This window comes from Macaca mulatta, chromosome 16 (assembly GCF_049350105.2).
Source record: "Macaca mulatta isolate MMU2019108-1 chromosome 16, T2T-MMU8v2.0, whole genome shotgun sequence".
In the NCBI taxonomy this organism is placed as follows: domain Eukaryota; kingdom Metazoa; phylum Chordata; class Mammalia; order Primates; family Cercopithecidae; genus Macaca; species Macaca mulatta.
In genome coordinates this window covers 8,206,901-8,230,245 of record NC_133421.1, presented here as the reverse complement: position 1 = coordinate 8,230,245, position 23,345 = coordinate 8,206,901, and the positions used below count along the sequence as shown (strand labels likewise).

The 23,345-nt window shown below is 40.6% G+C and overlaps 1 long non-coding RNA gene and 1 pseudogene across 1 annotated transcript in view; one reads left to right on the top strand and one right to left on the bottom strand.

The window, feature by feature from the left end:
* Positions 1-23,345, top strand: part of LOC144335298 (uncharacterized) — a 33,061-nt gene that overhangs the window by 1,347 nt on the left and 8,369 nt on the right. Inside the window, exon 2 of the long non-coding RNA XR_013406049.1 lies at positions 23,132-23,246. This is a non-coding gene — a long non-coding RNA (uncharacterized LOC144335298). The remainder of the gene's footprint in view (positions 1-23,131; positions 23,247-23,345) is intronic.
* On the bottom strand, positions 4,553-5,178 carry LOC106993877 (large ribosomal subunit protein uL23 pseudogene; annotated as a pseudogene).

Genomic DNA, 23,345 nt, shown 5'->3' with positions numbered 1-23,345 from the left:
GTAAGCATGGTTGATTCCATTTTCCTGTGGAAAACAGAGGCAGTGACAGAGTGAGACTCTGCCTCAAGAAAGAAAAATGAAAAGAAAAAAAGAGAAAATGGAGGCAGAGAGAGACTAGGTCAATCACTCAACATCAGAGCTGGGATTCACACCAGGTTGATCTTATTCAGGTGTCTATGTACCTAATCAAGACCCCGTCCACCTCATTTGACAGCTGGTTGGGGTAGGGAGCACTTAACCAAGAGTCAGAGACTGAGGTTTGCATCTTATCTTGTTCCCTTCCTCACTGGCTAGGCAAGCTCCTTAATCCTTCTGACCCTCACTGCCCATTCCTGTCTGTCTCTGGGCAGTCTGTGAATATTAAGAATGAAAAATAAGCAGGTCGGGCGCAGTGACTCATGCCTATAATCCCAGCACTTTGGGAGGCTGAGGTGGGTGGATCGCGAGGTCAGGAGACCAGCCTGACCAACATGGTGAAACCCCGTCTCTACTAAAAATACAAAAATTAGCCGGGTGTGGTAGTGTGTGCCTATAACCCCAGCTACTCAGGAGGCTGAGGCAGGAGAATCGCTTGAACCCAGGAAGTGGAGGTTGCAGTGAGCCGAGATTGCACTACTGCACTCCAGCCTGCACAACAGAACGAGACTCTGTCAAAAGAAAGAAAGAGGGAGGGAGGGAGGGAGGGAGGAAGGAAGGAAGGAAGGAAGGAAGGAAGGAAGGAAGGAAGGAAGGAAGGAAGGAAGGAAGGAAGGAAAAAAGAAAAACGAAGAGCTTTCTTTTCACACATTGTCTCCTGCTGAGATGGGATAGGGGTGGTGGCAGGGGTGTATAGATTGGACATCTTAGAGGAATGGAAGGTGTGGCCAGGGTATGGGGGTGGAATTAGAAGTGACCATAGGTTGCTTTTCATCTACATCCTAATTTTCTTCCAAGATGTTTCCTCCTGCAGACTGTCCCACCCACACCACCCCTTCCCTTCCCCATCAAAATCCCAGCAGTTCTTCAGGACCAACTCCTATGGCAACACTGATCTAGAACCTACCTCCTTCGTCTCTGGTTATGGTTAGTTGGCTGTGTGTCTGTTGTCTCAACTCCTCCCCATCCAGTCCCAGGCATGGGCGATTTGAGAGCCAGCTCTTTCTGACCAACCACCCCTGCCTTCCTGGAGGGACCTGTGGGCTTTGCGCTTATTAGGCAGTGCAGTACTGGGCTTTGCAGTAGCAGGCAGTCAAATGCTGACTGACCGGAATGGATGGGGTGTTTTGAGATAATTAAGCAGGAGTTAGAAATCTTCCCCCACTCACACAACAGCCCCGAGTCTGAGGGCTCTGCAAGCGGCAGCAATGGCCATTTTCTTTTCATTTCTCAAGATAACTTATATTACATAACGAATATATGAATATATGCTCTTTAAAAAAAAATAGAATATTACAGATAAAGCAATGTTTCTCTTTGACTACCATGGCTGTTCCTGGGCCATCACTATTATTAATCAGACAGTGTATGAAGAACATTCTGGTTAGCACAAAAGCCTGTCCCCATTTCCACTACAACATCAATCGGTGCCGTGGACTTGCATGATTTCATCATTCTGCCACCCGTCTTTGGCTGGTTGCCAACCCCAATCCCATTAAAAAAAAAAAAAAAAAAAAAAAAAAAAACTAGATGAGAAATGCTCTGTTGTGGGCTTAGAATTCCTTTCCAGGACACTGTGGCTACCCGCTTGGCCGTTGTTGGGAGTTTCCAGCGGTCTCATTGTGTCAGGGCCCGTGGGTCAGGGGAGGCGGGCGAAGGTTGTCACAGGAAGCTGGTCTCTCAGACGTGAATTGGCCCGGCTGGCCATGTCACCTTTGCAGGAATGGGGGAAAGGGGGAGCAGGAAGTCCTGGCTGGACTAGGACACAGGAATAATACACCCCTCCATGAATCGTTTTGAAGATCAGAAGAGAAATTGTGTGAGAGCTCTACTTGTACAATATGGAAGACAGGAGAGAATATTTAAAAAGGATTGTTTTAATAGTTGACTTTGAGAAGGGATCTTATTTCGGCTTTCTTCTTTTGAGGGATCACTACGCTAAGGAAGATGATGTAACAACAGAGACATTTCACTTCCCAGACAAAAATTATATGGTGCAATTGCACACACTTCTGTCGGTGGTGTCTTTAGAAGAATCCTGTGGTCAGAGTGGGCCCCGAGTCCCGGGAGATGTGTAGATTTCAGACTCCTCAAGCAAAACGTGTGTGGGTGGGAGTTTGTTTGTCAGACCACAGGCAATTGCATCAAATGACTAGTCTCTGGATGGCATTCAAGCCTGTGAATATCTGTGACTGTGTTTGGGGAAGACTGTACGCTTGGTTGGGCAGCAAAGACGGGGAATGGCCTGCTGGCTGCTGCTTAGTTGGCATGTGAAGGGGAAGGAAGCTTGTCATTAAACTCATGGGCAAGAAACAGCAACTCCATGGCATTCTCTGTGGGGAGTGACCAGTACTTTTCTCTTCCTTTCTTTCTGTGAGAAATCTCTTTTCACACATTCACATTTCCCCTGTGCCCCGCCCCGGGTTAAAACATCTCACCCACTTTTGCCACCAACCCATTCCCATCCAATCAGCAATCACAGCCCAGATGTCCAGGTCTCTTCCCTGACGTTTACGAGGGTCAGTGTTATGAGCCTTCTCCTTTTCCCAGATTATATATATATGGTAAAGAGATAAAGTCTGTCTCTGTCACTCAGGCTGGAGTGCAGTAGTGATCATAGCTCACTGCAGCCTCGAACTCCCAGGTTCCAGCAATCCCTCTGTCTTCACACAGACTACAGGCACACGCTACCATACCCAGCTAACTTAAAAAAAATTATAGAAACGGGGTCCCACTATGTTACCCAGGCTGGTCTTGAACTCCTGGCCTCAAGTGATCCTCCCACCTCGGCCTTCCAAGGTCCTGAGATTACGGAAATGTGCCACTGCATGCAACCAATTTTTTAATATCTTGATCATGGTATAGTCACCTTGGTTGCAGCAAATCTCATGGAACTCAGGACAAATGACCATATATGTCAATTTTTTGTTGTTGTTGCTTTTTATGGTGGAGTGGGGGACGTGAAAGAGAAAAAGTTTAGAGACTCAGAGTCTTTTCATTCAGAATTTGGGGTGAACTTACTCATATGGTTAAGTTGTGGTAATGAACAATCACTCAGACTCTCATTTTAGAGAATAACTAGTGTTTTAATTTTTAAAAATGGAAACTTACAAGTATTTCTTCCTACCCTGACCTTGACATCACGTAGTCTTTCTTACAATGATTCACACTGGCTCCGAGATATTGTGTCCATTTCTTCTTCTTCTTTTTTTTTTGAGATGGAGTCTCGCTCTGTCACCCAGGCTGGAGTGCAGTGGTGCCATCTCGGCTCACTACAACCTCTGCCTCCCGAGTTCAAGCAATTCTCTGCCTCAGCCTCCCGAGTAGCTAGGATTACAGGTGCCCACCACCACACCAGGCTAATTTTTGTATTTTTAGTAGAAATGAGGTTTCACCATCTTGGCAAGGCTGGTCTTGAACTCCTGACCTCATGATCCTTCCGCCTCGGCCTCCCAAAGTGCTGGGATTACAGGCATGAGCCACTGCGCCCGACTTGTGCAGCTCTTCTTAATGTTCCATTTGTAAGATCATGTCGATATCTTAAAATTGGCAATAATGAGAGTATTTAAACCATGGAAACGGGCAAATGCTGCAAATCAGAGTATCTCCCCATCCCCAAGATCTGGTTGTTAAATATTTAGCAGCATATCATTGTTTTTCTATCTCAGTAACGGCTCCATTTGGAAGGCCAGGGTTAGGTCTAAAAAAAAAAAAAAAGACAAAGTTAAAGAAAAGTTTATTGTTGCTTAATTATCTTGTTATCATGAAGATATAAAAATTCATTTGGAGGAGAGGTTGTAAGGATCAGCTTTTACATTGACATGTGAACTTATTTCCTCCAAAAAAAAGTGAATCAAAGGAAGAATATTAATTTGTTTGAGCAAATATGTGAGTATTTGTCAGGAAAAAAAATACTATGTCATGCCAAGTTGGCAGGATATTATTTTATAAAGCAGAGGACATAGTCTGGCTTGAATTACTCTTTAAGTTTGTTATTATAAATTTTGTTAGTGGGGAACAGCCTACCATATTCACTACTTAATTTTGATTACTGATTAATGTTTTTGATAGCTAAATAGCCTAATACACCTAGACATAATAGCTAAATACACCTAGCTCAGGGGCTACAATCACAAACAAAATGAAGTCTCAGCTCTTAGTGAGCTTGCATAGCAAGATATAATTTCACCCATGCGTAAATATGATCTATTTTTATTGCAGTAAGTGGAGTGGTCAGATTATAGCACTTTCATGGAAAGGCAAGACATGAGGGAGTGTGTGTGTGTTTGTGTGTGTGTGTGTGTGTGTGTGTGTGTTGAATGCTGGGGGTGAGGATGGTGTGAGATAGGAAGGGCATTTGAGGCAGAAGGCAGAGTACAGGGGAGTGAAACAGCATATTACTTTTGGGTAGATACATATCAAATGAGTATGGAAGCAATGGGAATGGATGATCTATGCCTTTTCCTCAGCAAGCAGTAAGTTGGGGAGCTACTTCCAATTCCATATTTTTTTATGGTGAAAAAGACATACATATATTTAGATTTAGCCAACTGGACTCAACACAATTTTGTTGGCAACATCCAAAGCACCATAATCAGGAGGCAGTTGAACATATGCCTTCTTCTCTCCAACAGGCTGATCAGGGTGTTGACCGTGGCCACATCCATGTCACAGAGCTTCTTCACAGCCTGTTTGATCTGGCGTTTGTTGGTTTTAACATCCACGATGAACATAAGTGTGTTGTTGTCTTCTGTCTCCTTCATGGCAGACTCAGTGGTCAGCAGAAACTTGATGACAGCATAGTGGTCAAGCTTGTTTCTCCTGGGGGCACTCTCCTGAGACTATCTGGGCTGCCTCCAGAGTTACAGTGTCTTGGGCTGCCAGAAGGTGGGTGGATCTTGATTTTTTGGTGGATCTTCTTTTTTATGTGGCCGTGGACACCTTTCAACACTGCCTCCTTGGCCTTTAAAGCCTTTGCTTTGGCTTCAGCTTTAGGAGGGGCAGGAGCTTCCTTCTTGGCTTTTGGCGTCATCTTGTGAACAGGGTCCAATTCCATATTTTAATTGGAGTGCTTAGTATATTAGCATTTAATATAATTGTTGATACAGTTGAATTTAGGTCTGCAACATTATTGTCATTTTTCCTGTATACCCCTTGTTTTTTTGTTCCCGCGTTCCTCCTTTCTTGCCGCCTTTTGAATTCTTTGAATATTTTTTCGAATTCCCTTTTAGTTTATGCTTGGGGATGCATCAAGCATAATTATTGGGCTTCCATAGTATCTGGTGAGAAGTACATGGTCATTTGAGTTGTCATTCCCTGTATGTAATCTGTCATTTTTCTCTGAAAGGTATCAGGTTTTCTTTTTGTCTTTGGTTGTCAGCAGTTTGATAACGATTTGTCTACGCATAGTTTTCTTCATCTTTATCCTGATTGGGGTTTGCTGAATTTCTTGTGCCTGTAAATTAATGTCTTTCACCAAATTGGGGGAAATTTCAGCTATTGTTTTGCAAGATTTTTTTCTGCCCCATTCTTTGTCTCTTTCTCTGGGACTCATTAAAAGTATCTCAGAGATTTTGATGTTGAGGATCTCTTCTATTTTAATTTTTTTCTTCAGATTAGATAATTTCTGTTGATCTATCTTCAAATTCACTGACTCTTCTGTTATCTTCTATCTGCTGCTGTTAATTTTTAATTTTAGATATTTTAATCAATTTTAGAACTTCCACCTGGTTTATTTGCAGTTTTTATTTGTCTGCTGAGATTTTCCATTTGTTTATTTATTACAAATATATATTTTTCTTTACATCATTATGCATGGTTACAATAGATGCTTTAAAATCCTTATTTAATAATTACAACATATGGGTCATCTTGGATTGGGCTTTTGATTGTATTTTCTCTTGATAAGGGATCACATTTATCTGTTTCTTTGCTTGTCAAGTAATTTGGGATTGAATTCTAGACATTGTAAATATTATGTTGTATAGATGCTGGTTTCTTTTAGCTCCCTCTGAAACCATTGAGTTTTTTTTGTTTGTTGCAGGCAGTTAACTGCCTGGATGCAAAGGCAAACTTTGATTCTCAAATCTCAGTTTGGGCTTTTTTTGTTTCTTTCCAAGATCAATATACAATTTATTGGCCAGGCACAGTGGCTCACGCCTGCAATCCCAGCACTTTGGGAGGCCAAGGCAGGTGGATCACAGGGTCAGGAGTTCGAGACCAGCCTGGCCAATATGGTGAAACCCTAGCTTATTATAGAGGATTGGGTACTTGACTTCCTTCACTCATCTAACTGACCCCCAGATGTCAGTATCTGCAGGTCTATTCTCTTGGGCCATTCAGAGAAGGATCTTACAAATGCTTGCCTGGTTAATATAAACCTGAGAAATGCATGGGGATGAGGAGCTGCAGACCTCACTGTTCAATACGTAGACTTTCACCTAACCTCCATGTTTGCATCCAGCCCTGCACAGTACCCGGTGTTCTGAGTCCAGGGACTTTCTGGTTCAGCTTCTTCAAAAATGAACTCGCTAGTATTGGAATAGGGAACCTGAGGTCTAACTTATATATTTGCAGATTTTTCTACCAGTCACACAGTTTTCAGCCCCTACTCTCACACCTACTGTCCATGGAAATCAGTGCCCCCAGTTTCTAAGCCTTCCAAGGTTTTGTGGGGCAAAATCCTTCCTCTCCAAATGCCAACTTGACATCTGTACTTTGATATCCAATAGGCTAGCTAATTCAACATATCCAAAGCTGTCTTCTGATATTCCCCAAGTGGGTTCATGGCATCTTTTTTTCCCAGTTGCTCAGGCCAAAAATATTGGAGACATCCTTGCTTCTTCTCTCACATCCCACATCTAGTCTCTCAGCAAACCCTGTTGGCTTGCTTTCAAGATATACTGAGAACCTGATCTTTTGTCATCTCCATTGTTATCACCTTAGTCAAAGCCACCCTTATCTCTCACCTCGATTGTTGTAGTGATCTTCAAACTCTATCCATGCTTCTGTTCTCACTCATAAGTGGAAACTGAACAATGAGAACACATGTGCACAGGGAGGGGAACATCACACACCGGGGCCTGTTGGGGGTGGGGGGGGCAAGGGGAGAGAGAGCATTAGGACAAGTACCTAATGCATATGGGGCTTAAAACCTAGATGTCAGGTTGATAGGTGCAGCAAATCACCATGGCACATGTATACCTATGTAATAAACCTGCACATTCTGCACATGTATCCCAGAGCTTAAAGTAAAATTAAACAATAACAATAATAACAACAAAACTCTAGCCATGCTTCTTCTCTTGCCCCCCAAAGTCTGTTCTCAGTACGGCAGCCACAGTGATCCACTTAAAATGTAAGTCAGAACATGTCAGGTCTCTGCTCAAAATCCTCCAACAGTTTTCCAGCTTACACAGAGTAAAAGCCAAAGCCCTTACTATAATCTACAGGGTCCTACATAACCTTCTCTCACCTGTTGTCTTTCTCATTCATATCTCATTCTTACCCACCATGCTGACTCCACTGCAGCCACACTTGTCTCCTTGCTGTTTCAGGAACTAGCCATGCATGCTTCCACTACAGAAGCCAGCTGCATTAGCCATTCACTGGGAAGTCTATTACCCAGGAATCCATGTGGACACAGTTTCTTCACTTCTTTCAGGTCTTTTCTCAAAAGACACCTTCTCAGTAAAGCCTTTCCAAAGCAACCAATCTAACATTTCTGCCCAATTCCATTATATTCTGTATTCTGCTTCCATGCTTTAGTTTTTCTTCATAATACTATATATTTGATTTGCTTTTTATCTATTTTTCTCAACTAGAATATAGTTCCACGAGGAAAAACATTTTTGCCTATTTTGTTTACGGCTGTATCCCTGGTGAACTATATGCCAACAGCGAACAATCTGAAAAAGAAATCAAGAAAGTAATCCTGTGTACAAAGCTACAAATAAAATTAAATACCTAGGAATTAACCAAAGAAGTGAAAGATGTCTACAATGAAAACTATAAAACATTGATGCAGGAAATCGAAGAGGACACCAAAACTGGAAAAATATTTCATGTTCATGGACTGAAAGAATCAATATTGTTAAACTGTCCATACTACCCAAAGTCATCTACCGATTCAGTGCAATCCTTATCAAAATACCAACGACGGCCGGGCGTGGTGGCTCAAGTCTGTAATCCCAGCACTTTGGGAGGCTGAGACGGGCAGATCACGAGGTCAGGAGATCGAGACCATCCTGGCTAACACGGTGAAACCCCATCTCTACTAAAAAATACAAAAAACTAGCCAGGCGAGGTGGCAGGTGCCTGTAGTCCCAGCTACTTGGGAGGCTGAGGCAGGAGAATGGCGTGAACCCGGGAGGCAGAGCTTGCAGTGAGCTGAGATCCGGCCACTGCACTCCAGCCTGGGCGATAAAGCGAGACTCCATCTCAAAAAAAAAAAAAAAAAAAAAAAACCAAACCCAAACCAATGCCCAAACCAATGGCATTCTTCACAGAATTAGAACAAACAATCTTAAATTTATATATATGGAACTACAAAAGACCCAGAATAGCCAAAGCTACCTGAGAAGAATAAAACTGGAAGAATCACATTACCTGACTTCAAATTATACTACAGAGCTATAGTCACCAAAACAGCGTGATACTGGCATAAAAACAGACACGTAGACCTATGGAACAGAATACAGAACCTAGAAACAAATCCACACACCCACAGTGAACTCATTTTCAACAAAGATGCCAAGAACACATTTGGGAAAATGGCAGTCTCTTCAATAAATGGTCCTGGGAAAACTGGATATCCATGTACAGAAGAATGAAACTAGATCACTATCTCTTGCCGTACCTGAAAATCAAATCAAAATGGACTAAAGATGTCAATCTAAGACCTCAAACTGTGAAACTACTACAAGAAAACATTGGGGAAACTCTCCAGGACATTGGACTGGGTAAAGATTTCTTGAACAATACCCCTCAAGCACAGGCAACCTAAGCAAACATAGACAGATGGGATCATATCAAGTTAAAAAGCTTCTCCACAGCAAAGGAAACAGTGAACAAAGTGAAAAGACAACCCATGGAAAGAATGGGAGAAAATAATTGAAAATTACCCATCTGACAAGGGATTAACTACCAGAATATTTAAGAAGCTCAACTAACTCTATAGGAAAAAAATCTAGTAATCCAATTTCAACGTGGGCAAAAGATCTGAGTAGAAATTTCTCAAAAAGAAGACATACAAATGGCAAACAGGCATTTGAAAAGGTGCTCAATATCATTGATCATCAGAGAAATGCAAATCAAAACTACAATGAGATATCATCTCACCTCAGTTATAATAGCTTTTATCCAAAAGACAGGCTATAACAAATGCTGGCAAGGATGTGGAGAAAAGGAAACCTTCGTACTGTTTATAGGAATGTAAATTAGTACAATTACTATTGTACTAATAGTGGAGAACAGTTTGGAGGCTCCTCAGAAAACTAAAAATAGAGTTACCATATGATCCAGCAATCCCACTGCTAGGTATATACCCAAAAGAAAGGCAGTCAGGGAGAAGGATGGTCAAGATGGCTGACTAGAAGCAGCTAATGTGCGCCACTCTCATGGAGACAAATAGAAAGGGTGAGTAAATACAGCACCTTCAACTGAGTCATCCAGGTATAATTATTGGGATTCATCAGGAAAACAACTTAACCCACAGAGAATGGAGAAAAGCAAGGCAGGACAATCGCCTGCCCAGGAGTGACACAGAGCCAGGGGAGCCTCCATGAGTGAGTGAACAACCCCAGAGATCCATGTGTCCCCCATATATTTTTGCAACTCTCAGATCAGGAGATCCCTTCATGAACCCACTCCACCATGGTCTGCATTCTGACATGCAGAGCTACGTGGAATTTTGGCAGAGCAGCCACTCAGGCATACATGGAGCTCCCGGAACTTTAGATAACTGGACTTCCTGGCAAAAGCAGCTGCAACTCTAATGAAGTGGGAGGTTCTACCCCTAGAAAAGGAGCTAAATCCAGGGGGCTGAGCATTGACCATCTGTAGGCCCTGCTTCCATGGCACCTTGCAAGATAAGGCCCACTAGCTTGGAACTCCAGCCAGTTACTGGTAGCAGCATTACACCTCCCTGGAATAGAGCTCCCAGGGGGAGGGACAGGCCACCATCTTTGCTTTTTCACAGCCTTAGGCATTATTGCCTTCAGGATCCAGAGAGTCCAAGGTTACTAGGGACTGGAGGCAATCCCTTTCACAGTTGCCACAAAGAGAATAAAATACCTAGGAATACAGCTAACTAGGGAGGTAAAACATCTCTACGATGAGAATTACCACACACTGCTAAAAGAAACCAGAGATGACACAAATGGAAAGGCATTCCATGCTCATGGATAGGAAGAATCAGTGTCATTAAAATGGCCATACTGCCCAAAGCAATTTACAGATCCAATGCATAAATATATATATATATAAATATATATATTTATGAAATATGTAAGATATTGCGATATAGGCATGCAAGGCATAATATTCCCATTGGGATTGCGTATCCATCACCTCAAGTATTTATACTTTCTGTTACAAACAACCCAATTATACTCTTGGTTTTTTTTTTTTTTTTTTTTGAGATGGAGTCTCGTCCTGTCGCCCAGGCTGGAGTGCAATGGCGCAATCTCAGCTCACTGCAAGCTCCATCTCCTGGGTTCACGCCATTCTCCTGCCTCAGCCTTCCAAGTAGCTGGGACTACAGGTGCCTTCCACCACGCCCGGCTAATTTTTTGTATTTTTAGTAGAGATGGGGTTTCACCGTGTTAGCCAGGATGGTCTCGATCTCCTGACCTCATGATCCACCCGCCTCAGCCTCCCAAAGTGCTGGGATTACAGGCATGAGCCACCATGCCCAGCCTATCCTCAGTCGATTTTTGTATCAGGTGAGAGATGAGGATCCAGTTTTATTCTCCTACATCTGGCTTGCCAATTATCCCAGCACTATTTGTTGAATAGGGCGTCCTTTCCCCACTTTATGTTTTTGTTTGCTTTGTTGAAGACCTGTTGGCTGTGAGTGTTTGAGTTTATTTCTGGGTTCTCTACTCTGTTCCATTGGTCTATGTGCCTATTTTTACACCAGTACCATGCTGTTTGGGTGACTATGGCCTTACAGTGTAGTTTGAAATCAGGTAATGTGATGCATCCAGATTCGTTCTTTTTTATTTAGTCTTGCTTTGGCTATGTGGGCTCTTTTTTGGTTCCATATGAAGTTTAGAATTTTTTTTTCTAGTTCTGTGAAGAATTATGGTGGTATTTTGATGAGAATTGCATTGAATTTGTAGATTGCTTTTGGCAGTACAGTCATTTTTGCAATATTGATTCTACCTATCCATGAGCTTGAGATGTGTTTCCACTCATTTGTGTTGTCTATGACTTGTTTCTGCAGTGTTTTATAGTTTTCCTTGTAGAGGTCTTCCACTTCCTTGGTTAGGTATATTCCTAAGTATTTTATTTTTTGCAGCTATTGTAAAAGGGGTTGAGTTCTTTATTTGACTCTCAGCTTGGTCACTGTTGGTGCACTAATTTGTATACATTCATTTTGCATCCTGAAACTTTGCTGAATTCATTTATCCATTCTAGGAGCTTTTTGGAGCCATCACCCACTACTCTTCCTAAGCTCTGGTAGCCATCCTTCTACTCTCCATCTCCATGAGTTCAATTGTTTTCATTTCTAACTCCCACAAATAAGTGAGAAGACGTGAAGTTTGTCTTTGTGTACCTGATTTATTTCATTTGACAAAATTACCTCCGGTTCCATCTATGTTGTTGCAAATGACAGGATATCACTCTTTTTTATACCTGAATAGGACTCCATTATGTATATATCTTACATTTTCTTTAACCATTCATCTGTTGATGGACACTCAGGCTGCTTCCAATCTTGGCTATTTGAACAGTGCTGCAATAAACATGGGAGTGCAGACATCTCTTTGATAATACTGATTTCCTTTCTTTGGGGTATACACCTAGCAGGGAGATTGCTGGGTCATATGCTAACCTATTTTTAGTTTTTTGAGGAACCTCCAAACAGTTATCCTTAGTGGTTGTACTAATTTAAACTCCCACCAACAGTGTATGAGGGTTTCCTTTTCTCCACATCCTTGCCAGCATTCATTATTGCCTGTCTTGGATAAGGGCTATTTTATCTGCAGTGAGATGATATCTCATTTTAGTTTTAATTTGCATTTCTCTAATGATCAGTGATATTGAGCATCTTTTCATACACCTGTTTGCCATCTGTATGTCTTCTTTTGAGAAATGTCTATTCAGATATTTTGCTCATTTTAAAATTGGATTATTGGATTTTTTTCCTATAGAGTTTTTTAAGTTCCTTATCTATTCTGGTTATTAATCCCTTGTCAGATGGATAGCTTGCAAATATTTTCTTTTCTTTTCTTTTTTTTTTTTTTTTTGAGACCAAGTCTCACCCTGTCACCCAGGCTGGAGTGCAATGGTGCAATCTCGGCTCACTGCAACCTCTGCCTCCCAGGTTCAAGCGATTCTCCTGCCTCAGCTGGGATTACAGGCACACACCACCACTCCTGGCTCATTTTTTTGTATCTTTAGTAGAGATGGGGTTTCACCATATTGGCCAGGGTGATCTTGAACTCCTGACCTCATGATCTGCCCACCTTGGCCTCCCAAAATGCCAGGATTAGAGCCATGAGCCACTGCACCTGGCCAGTTTGCAAATATTTCTGTGGGTTGTATCTTGACTTTGCTGATTGCTTCCTTTGCTGTGAAGAAGTTTTTAACTTGATGTGATCGTACTTGTTCATTTTTGCTCTGGTTTCCTGTGCTTGTGGGGGTACTTCTCAAGAACGCTTTGCCCACTTCAAGGTCCTGGAGAGTTTCCCCAATGTTATCTTTTAGTAGTTTCATAGTTTGAGATCTTAGATTTAAGTATTTAATGCATTTTATTTGATTTTTATATATGGCAAGAGATAGGCATCTAGTTTCATTCTTTTGCATATGGATACTCAGTTTTCTCAGTACCATTTATTGAAGAGGATGTCTTTTTCCCATGTGTGTTTTTGGCACCTTAGTCAAAAATGAGTTCACTGTAGATGTATATATTTGTTTCTGGGTTCTCTATGCTGTTCCATTAGTCTATATGTCTATTTTTATGCTGGTACTATGCTGTTTTGGTGAGGTGACTACAGCTCTGTAGTATAATTTGAAGTCAGGTAATGCGATTTCTTCACTTTTGTTATTTTGTTCAGGATAGCTTTGGCTATTCTGGGTTATATAAATTTCAGAATTTTTTTTTCTATTCCTGAGAAGAATGTGATTGGTATTTTTGATAGGGATTGCATTGAATCTGTAGATCACTTTGGATACTACAGAAAGTTTAACGATATTGATTCTTCCAATCCTTGAACATGGAATAACTTTCCATTTTTTTGTGTCCTTTCCATTTCTTTCACCAGGGTTTTGTAGTTTTCATTGTTGAGATCCTTCACTTCTTTGGTTGATTCCTAGGTATTTAATTTTACTTGTAGCTACTGTAAAGAGAATTACTTTCTTGATATCTTTTTCAGATTGTTCACTACTAATATATAGAAATGCTATTGATTTTTATATGATGAATTTGCATGCTGCACCTTACTGAATTTGTTTATTAATTCTGATAATTTTTTGGTGGAGTCTTTAGGTTTTTCCAAACGTAAGATCACCTCATCTATAAGCAAGGATAACTTGACTCCTTCCTTTCCAATTTGTATGTTCTTTCTTTCTTTCTCTTGTCTGATTGCTCTTGTTAGGACTTCCAGTACCATGTTGTATAACAGTTGTAAAGTGGGCATCCTTGTCGTGTTCCAGATCTTAGAGGAAAGGCTTTCAGTTTTTCCCCATTCAATATGGCACTAGTTGTAGGTCTATTATATATAGCTTTTATTATGTTGAGGTATGTTCCTTCTATACCCCGTGTTTTTAGGGGTTTTATCATGAAGGGATGTTGAATTTTATCAAAAGTTTTCCAGCATGAGTTGAAACGATCATATGTTTTTGTCCTTTTTTCTGTTGATATGATGTATCACATTGATTGATTTGCATATGTTAAAGCCATTCTTGCATCCCTGGGATAAATCCCACCTGGTCATGATGAAAGGTCTCTTTAATGTGTTGTTGAATTCAGTTTGCTAGTATTTTGTTGAAGATTTTTCCATCATTGTTCATCAGGGATATTCATCTGTAGTTTCTTTTTTTGATGTGCCTTTGTCTGGTTTTGGTATCAGGGTAGTACTGGTCTTGGAAAATGGGTTTGGAAGACTTCCTTTCTCCTCTTTCAGAATAGTTTGAGTAGGATTGGTATTAGTTCTTCTTTAAATGTTTGGTAGAATTCAGCAGTGAAATGACTAGGCCCTGGGTTTTTCTTTGCTGGGAGACTTTTTATCATGGCCTTGAGCTCATTACTCATTGTTATTGGTTATGTTCAGATTTTAGATTTTTTCATGGTTCAATCTTGGTAGGTTTTATGTGTCTAGGAATTTATCAATTTCTTCTATTAATTGATTTTCCAATTTGTTGGCATACGATTGCTCATTACAGCCCCTAATGATCCTTTGGATTTCTGCAGTATTGGTTGTAATGACTCCTTTTTTTAATCTCTGATTTTATTCATTTGGGTCTTCTGTATTTTTTTTCTTAGTGTGGTTGAAGCTTTGTCAACTTTATCTTTTCAAAAAAACCCAACTTTTCATTTCATTGATCCTTATATTGTTTTCTTCATTTCAATTTCATTTATTTCTACTCCAATGTTTATTATTTCTTTTTTCTACAGATTTAGGATTTGGTTTGCTCTTGCTTTTCTAGTTTTTTAAGAAGCATCATTAGATTGTTTATTTGAAGTTTGTCTACTTTTTTTATGTAAGTGCTTATTATAGCTACACACTTTCCTCCTAGTACTGCTTTCACTGTATCCCACAGGGTTTGGCATATTGTTCCTGTTATCATTTTGTAAATAAATTTTTCAATTTTCTTCTTAATCTCTTAATTGGCACACTGGTCATTCAGGAGCATATTGTTTAATTTCCGTGTGTTTTTATAATTTCCAAAATTTTTCTTCTTATTGATTTCTAGTTATATTTCATTATGGTGAGAGAAGATACTTCATATTATATCAATCTTTTGGAGTGTTTTAAAGCTTTTTTTGTAGCCTAACATATCTCTCCTTGAGAATGGTGCCAAGGAGAAGAATATGTATTCTGTAGCCATTGGATGAAATATTCTATAAATATCTATTAGGTCCATTTGGTCTATAGTGCAGATTAAGTCCAATTTTTTTTTTAATTGATTTTCTCTCTGGATGATCTGTCCACTGCTGGAAGTGGAGTACTGAAGTCTCCAGCTGTTATTTTATTAAGTCTATCTCTCTCTTTAATTCTAATAATATCTTCTTTATATATCCGGGTGCTCCAGTGTTGGGTGCATATATTTTTATAATCATTATATTATCTTGCTGAATTAACCTCTTTATTGTTATATAATGGCCTTGTCTCTTTTTACAGCTTTTGTCTTGAAATATAATTTTGATATAGTTATAGCTACTCCTTCTCTTTTTTGGTTTCCATTGGTAAGGAATATCTTTTTCCACTCCTTTATTTTCAGTCTATGTGTGTCTTTATAGGTGAAGTGTGTTTCTTGCGGGCAACAGATTATTGGGTCTTGTTTTTTCACCTATTCAGCCACTCTATGTCTTTTGATTGGAGAGTTCAGTCCGTTTACATTCAATGTTATTATCGATAAGTAAGGACTTACTTCTGTCATTTTGTTATTTGTTTTCTGGTTGCTTTCTGGTCTTTTCTTCCTTCCTGTGTTCTCCTTAGTGAAGGTCATTTTCTCTGGTGGTATGTTTTAATTTCTCACCTTTAATTTTTGTGTATCTGTTGTTTGGCTTTTGGTTTGAAGTTACCGTGAGGCTTGCAAATAATACATTATAACCCATTATTTTAAACTGATGTCAAATTAATACTGATTGCATAAACAAACAAGCAAGCAAAGAGAAAACGAATAAAAACTCTATATTTTAACTTCATCCTCCACTATTTAACTTTGTTGCTTCTATTTATATCTTATTTTACTATGTCTTTAAAAAGTTATTGTAGTTATTATTTTTGATTAGTTCATCTTTTAGTCTTTCTACTTAAGATACGAGTAATTTAAACACCACAATTACAGTGTTATAATATTCTGTGTTTTTCTGTGTATTTAACGTTACCAGTGAGTTCTGTACTTTCAGATGATTTCTTATTGCTCATCAGTGTCCTCTTCTTTTGGATTGAAGAATTCTCTTTAGCATTTATTTCCTTCAGACCGCTCTGATGTTAATGAAATCTCTGTTTTTATTTGTCTGGGAAAGTCTTCATTTGCCTTTCATGCTTGAAGGATATTTGCACTGGATATGCTATTCTAAGGTAGCATATCTTTTTTTCCTTCAGCACGTTAAATATGCCATGCTATTCTCTTCTGGCCTGCAGGGTTCCCACTGAAAAGTCTGCTGCCAGATGTATTGAAGCTCCATTGTATGTTATTTGTGTTTTTTCTCTTGCTGTTTTTAGGATCCTTTCTTTACCCTTGACCTTTGGGAGCTTGACTATTAAATGCCTAGAGGTAGTCATTTTTGTGGGTTAAATCTGCTCGGTTTTTCTATAACCTTATTGTACTTGAATATTGATATCTTTCTCTATGTTTGGGAAGTTCTCTGTTATTATCCTTTTGAATAAACTTTCTACCTCTACTTCCTCTTTAATATCTATAACTCATAGATTTGCCCTTTTGAGCCTATTTTCTAATTCTCGTTGGTGTGCTTCATTCTTTTGTCTGTTGACTCCTTCAACTATGAATTTTCAGATAGCCTGTCTTCAAACTCACTGATTTTTTCTTCTGCTTGACCAATCGTGCAAAAGCCACAGTGTTACTGGGCTTGGGATAACCCAAGTGCAGATACAGTTGCAGTGACCAAAATTTTAGATCAGAAAACCCAAGTCCCTCCAAATTCTTGGAAAACCTACCCAAGAAGAATGGGTACAAACAAGCTCTGACTGCACAGGCTACAATAAATACCTAACTCTTCAATGCCCAGACACCAATGAACATCTATAAGCATCAACAACATCTGGGAAAATGTGACCTCACCAAATGAACTAAATAAGACACCAGGGGCCAATCCCAGAGAGAGAGAAATATGTGACCTTTCAGACAGATAATTCAAAATAGCTGGTTTTTTTTTTTTCCATGACACAGCCCTCAGGAGGTCCTGAGAACATGTGCCCCAAAATAGCTTGAGGAAGCTCAATGAAATTTAAGATAACACAAAGAAGGAATTTAGAATTTTACCAGATACATCTAACAAAGAGATTTAAACAATTAAAAAGAATCAAGCAGAAATTTTGGAGTTGAAAAATGCATCTGTCATGCTCAAGAAAGCATCAGACTCTCTTAATAGCAGAATGGATCTACATTGTGGTCTTTGATAAGATCCAGAAGAATTGTCTGGGTTACCGGCAGAGGCTCTTGCTCTCCTCCTTACTTTTTCCCAATAAAGAGCTTATCTCTGCGTGCTGAGCTGCCTGCAGCTGGGGCAGGAGTGACACAAGCACCTCTGTTTCACCACCACTGGAACTGCACTTGGTTAGACCTGAAGCCAGCCTAGCACTGGGTCTTGTCAAGGCCCACTGTGATCACTATCTGGATACCACCTATGTTCGCTGAGGTCCTAGAGCTGTGCGATTAGCAGGTAGTAAAACTAGCTACACTCATGTCTTTCCTTTCAGGACAGCAAGTTCTCCCCAGTCCTGGGCAGGTCCAGAGATGATATCTAGAAGCCAGCACCTGGAGTCAGAAATTTTAGGAATTTACCTGGTGTTGTACTGAGCTGGCTGAATTTACCTGGCTGAGCTGGCACCCAAGCCACAAGTCAAAATCCTTCCCACTTTTCCCTTCCCTTTCCACAAGCAGAGGAGTCTCTCCCCATGGCCACCACCACCACAGGCCCACAGGGTCAAAGGTGGGGTACTGCTGGGATACCACCAATGTTCACTCAAGGCCCAAGGGCTCTTCAGCCTGCTTGTGGTGAATGCTGCCAGGCCTGGGTCTCACGCTTCAGGGCAGTGGGCTCCCTTCTGGCCCATGGCAGGTCCAGGAATGCCAACCAAGGGCCCAGCCTGGAATCAGGAACCCTAAGTGCCTGCTTGGTGCTCTACTCTACCTTGGCTGAGCTGGTACCTATGTTGCAAGACAAAGTCCATTTTATTCTGCTTTAGAAAAGCAAAAGGAATCTCTCTCCATAGCCACTATAGCTAGTAATGTGCTGTGTCACACCAGAAGCCAGCACATCTCAGAGTCGCATCCAAGGCCCATGGTGTGTACTACCTGGCTACCACTGTTGATTATTCAGGGCCCAAGTGCTCTTTGGTCAGCAGATGATGAATTCTGCCAGGATTGGGTCCTTCCCTTCAAGGCAGTGTGTTCTCTTCTGGCCCAAGGCATGTCTAGAAATGTCATCCAGGACCTAGGGCCTGGAATCAGGCCTCTGGACTCTGCCCAGTACCCTATCCTACTGTAGCTAAGCTGGTATCCAAAATTCAAGACAAAGCCGTCTTTAATCTTCCCTCTCCTCTTCTCAAACAGAAGAAAGGAGTCTCTCTTGGAGTTATGAGCTGCACTGCCTGGGGTTGGAGGAAGAGTAGCATAAGCACCCTTAGCCACCCTGGCTGGTATCTCACAGGGTTCATGCCCTGGTAAGACACTGGCTCTGAGCCCAGCATAGCACCAAGACTTGCCTAGGAATTGCAGTCCTTGTGGCCTAGACTGCCTTTCAAGTTTATCTGGGACCTTTAAAGAGGACTTTAGCCTGCAGTGGCAAGGCTCACCAGGACTCAGCTTCCAACTGCTGGGATGGATGATTCCCCTTTGGCTAGGGATGGTCTAAATGCTCCTTCTGTGGGTGTTGGCTGAGTCCTGCCCAGTGTTGCTTTCTGCTGTGATAAGGTAGCACCGAGTTCCAATGCAAAGTCCCACAATAGCTTGTACTCTTCCTTGCTGAAATGCACAAATTCTCTATACCACATGACCACTGTCAGGGGATGGGGGAGGGACGGCATCAACAGCTTGAGACTGTCTTTCCTACCCTCTTCAGTGCCTCTTTCAGAGATATGAAGTTAAAACCAGGTTCTGTGATCACTCACCTGATTTTCGGTTCTTGCAATGATGCTTTATGTGTGTAGACAGTTGAGGCTTCTATTCAGCCATCTTGCACCACCACCTGTCAAGAGCATGAGGACTGAGCAACAAGGTCATTGCTGATGGACTGGAGTTCAGTAGCACTGGTGGTAGAAGCCAGAATTCAAAATGATATAGCAGAACCTATATCATTTTTGACTGGTTGAATTGGAGTCACTTGCTGTCCAGAAGGGAGGCAATTGAGGGAGGATGATTGGTGGAGGCTTCTATTTGGCCGTCTTGCTCCACCTCCAGGATTTCTTTTTGGGGTGATAAAAATGTTCTAAGATTGATCGTGATGATGGTTGCACAGTTCTGTGAATATACTAAAAACCATTCATTGTATACTTTAAATGGATAAATTGTATGAGATGTGCATTTTATCTCAGTAAAGATGATATGTGTCTAAATTTTTATTTTTATTTGCATAATTTTTATTTTTATAATTATTTTTATTTACATATAAAATTTTTATTTACCTATAAATAAAATTTTTATTTATATGTAAATAATTTTTATACTTATATTATATATAAAAATTTTAATTATATTAAAAATTTTTTATTTATATTTACATATAAATAAAATTTTATTTACATACAAATAAAATTTTATTTACATATAAATGTAATTTTTATTTTCATATAAAATAATTTACATAAAATAATTTACATAAAACACATAAAATATTTACATATTATTTTTATTTACATATAAAAAATAAATATAGACCTGACACGGTGGCTCACGCCTGTAATCTCAGCATTTTGGGAGGCCAAGAAGAGAGGATCCCTTGAGCCCAGGAGTTCAAGGCTGCAGTGAGCTATGACCACATTACTGTACTACAGCCTGGGTGACAGAGTGAGACCTTGTCTCTCAAAAAAATATATATATATACACGTATAAAACATATAATGCATAATAATTGTATATGTAAAAATATCTTTATATATTTAAATTTTAAAAATATTATTAGAATGTTATATTTATATGTTTTATACATTGTTTTATAATTTTATATTTTATGTAAAAATACATTATCATATATATTTGTTTATATATGTGTGTGTGTATGTGTCTATATATAAAAAACAATATATAAAACATGGGTGGCTGAATATGGAACACTGGGACTCAACATCCATTCTACCTTCCTCCTGTGTACTTTCCCACATTGCAGTTTTCTTTGCAGCCAGGGCTTCAGCTGTGATTCGCATTTCGACAATCAGATGCATTGCAAGAGATTTGTAAGAAAGGGAAAGTGGAGTCTGGGCTTCCTGCTTCTTTCTGTTGGCCAGCTCAGTCCTCAAGGCTTTGGGATTTTCTGAGTATAACATCAGCAGAGGTCCCAGTGTCCCATCACTAGTTTTGTGGTAACATGCACAGCTTCTTCTGCTTTCTTTTTGGCTTTATTTACTGATATAGCTCTATCTTCCCTGATACCTGCACTTCTGCATTCTGACTCATCCCTTACCCAATCTCCTTCTTCCCATCAAAGGCAATTCTATCCAGCCCTCCATAGCTTTCTTTCATAGCATTCCTATTCCTATTTCTTTTCTTCACCTCCTATAGCCTCTTCTCTCCTCCCACCCCCACATATAAATTTGTGCATGTCTCTCCCATCAAAAAAGCAAATAAACAGAAAATCTCCTTTGACCCTTTCGTCCTTTCAAGTACACCTCGCTTTTCTTTTCTCCTCACAGTCAGACTTCTGGAAGGAGCAGTCTAATCTTGCTGGTGTTGCTTTGCATGGCTTCCCATTCTCTCCCTACTCTGCTTCAACCTGGCTTTTGCCTCCACTGCTACTGAACTCCACTCCATCTGCAATGACCTTGTTGCCCAGTCCTCATGCACTCAACAGTCAGCACTGTAGGCCCCTCCCTCCTTCCTGAATCCCTTTGAATCCTTGATTTCCATTGGTTCTCCTTCCTGAATGCCTTCCAATCCTTGATGTCTATTGGTTCTCCTTCCTGAATCCCTTCCAATCCTTGATTTCCATTGGTTTCCTCTTTGTTTTCCTCCTACTTCCATTGGTGCACCTTTTTTGTCCTCTCCATCAGCATCTTTTCTTCCTTTCATTTGCTAAAGTCTGGTGTCTCCCAGAGTTCTGGCAGAGCCCTTTCTTTTTTTGCAGGGTAAAATCTTCTCTCTGGGGAAATCACTGTCAGATGGCTTCCAACTCTCCATTTCCAGCAGGACCACTCCCCTGAAATCTAAATTACTTATCTGCCTTCCAGACAGCAGATGACTCCAATCCAACCAGGCAAAAATAAAACTTCACTAGCTTGCCCTCCCCACCTCCATCCACCTCCATTCTGCTGAAATACCCCTATCTTCGTAAATGACATCACCAGCCACCCGCCACCCAAGCCAGAAACCTGGAAGTCACACTAGCCTGTCCCTCTTCTTCCCACCTTCATTTGTTCAACAAGTGTTTGTTGAGCACCGACCATGGAAGAGAAAATTCCAGGTGATGGGTGCTATGGCATTGAACAGAACAGACGGTCTCTGGTCTAATAGAGCTTATCTTCTATTAGGGAAGAGAAGATTCAAACAAAATAGTTATGCTCTATCAGGTGGTGAAAATAAAGCATGAAAGGCAGTTGTGAATTATGCTTGGGACTGCTACTTGTGTGGGTGAGCAGAAAAGGTTTTTTTTTTTTTTTTAATTATTATACTTTAAGTTCTAGGGTACATGTGCACAACGTGCAGGTTTGTTACATATGTATACATGTGCCATGTTGGTTTGCTGCACCCATTAGCTCATCATTTACATTAGGTATTTCTCCTAATGCTATCCCTCCCCTTGCCCCCCTCTCCATGACAAGCCCCGGGGTGTGATGCTCCCCGCCCTGTGCCCAAGTGTTCTCATTGTTCAATTCCCACCTCTGAGTGAGAACATGTGGTGTTGGTTTTCTGTCCTTGTGGTAGTTTGCTGAGAATGATAGTTTCCAGCTTCATCCATGTCCTTACAAAGGACATGAACTCATCCTTTTTTATGGCTGCATAGTATTCCATGGTATATATTTGCCACATTTCTTAATCCAGTCTATCATTGATGGGCATCTGGGTTGGTTCCTAGTCTTTGCTATTGTGAATAGTGCCACAATAAACATACATGTGCAGGTGTCTTATAGTAGCATGATTTATAATCCTTTGGGTATATACCCAGTACTGGGATGGCTGCGTCAAATGGTATTTCTAGTTCTAGATCCTTGAGGAATTGCCACACTGTCTTCCACAATGGTTGAACTAGTTTACACTCCCACCAACAGTGTAAAAGCTTTCCTATTTCTCCACATCCTCTCCAGCATCTGTTGTTTCCTGACTTTTTAATGATCACCATTCTATCTGGTGTCTCATTGGTATCTCATTGTGGCTTTGATTTGCATTTCTCTGATGACCAGTGATGATGAGCATTTTTTCATGTGTCTGTTGGCTGCATAAATGTCTTCTTTTGAGAGTGTCTGTTCATATCCTTTGTCCACTTTTACTGGGCATAGTGGCAGGCGCCTGTAATCCCAGCTACTTGGGAGGCTGAGGCAGGAGAATCACTTGAACCTGTGAGGCAGAGGTTGCAGTGAGCCGAAATCGCACCATTGCACTCCAGCCTGGGTGATGGAGTGAGACTGCATCTAAAAAAACAAACAACAACAACAACAACAAAACGTGTGTAGTGCCTCCCCCTGCTCTCTCTCTCTTCCTCTTGCTCCAGCCATTTGAAGATGCTTGCTCCTGCTTTGCCTTTCACCATGAGTGAAATTTTTCTGAGGCCACCCCAGAAGCCGAGTAGATTCCAGCATCATGCTTCCTGGACAGCCTGCAGAACTGTGAGCCACTTAAACCTCCTTTCTTTATAAATTACCCAGTCTCAGGTATCTCTTTATAGCAATGCGAAAATGGACTAATACACACATGACCATTTTGAA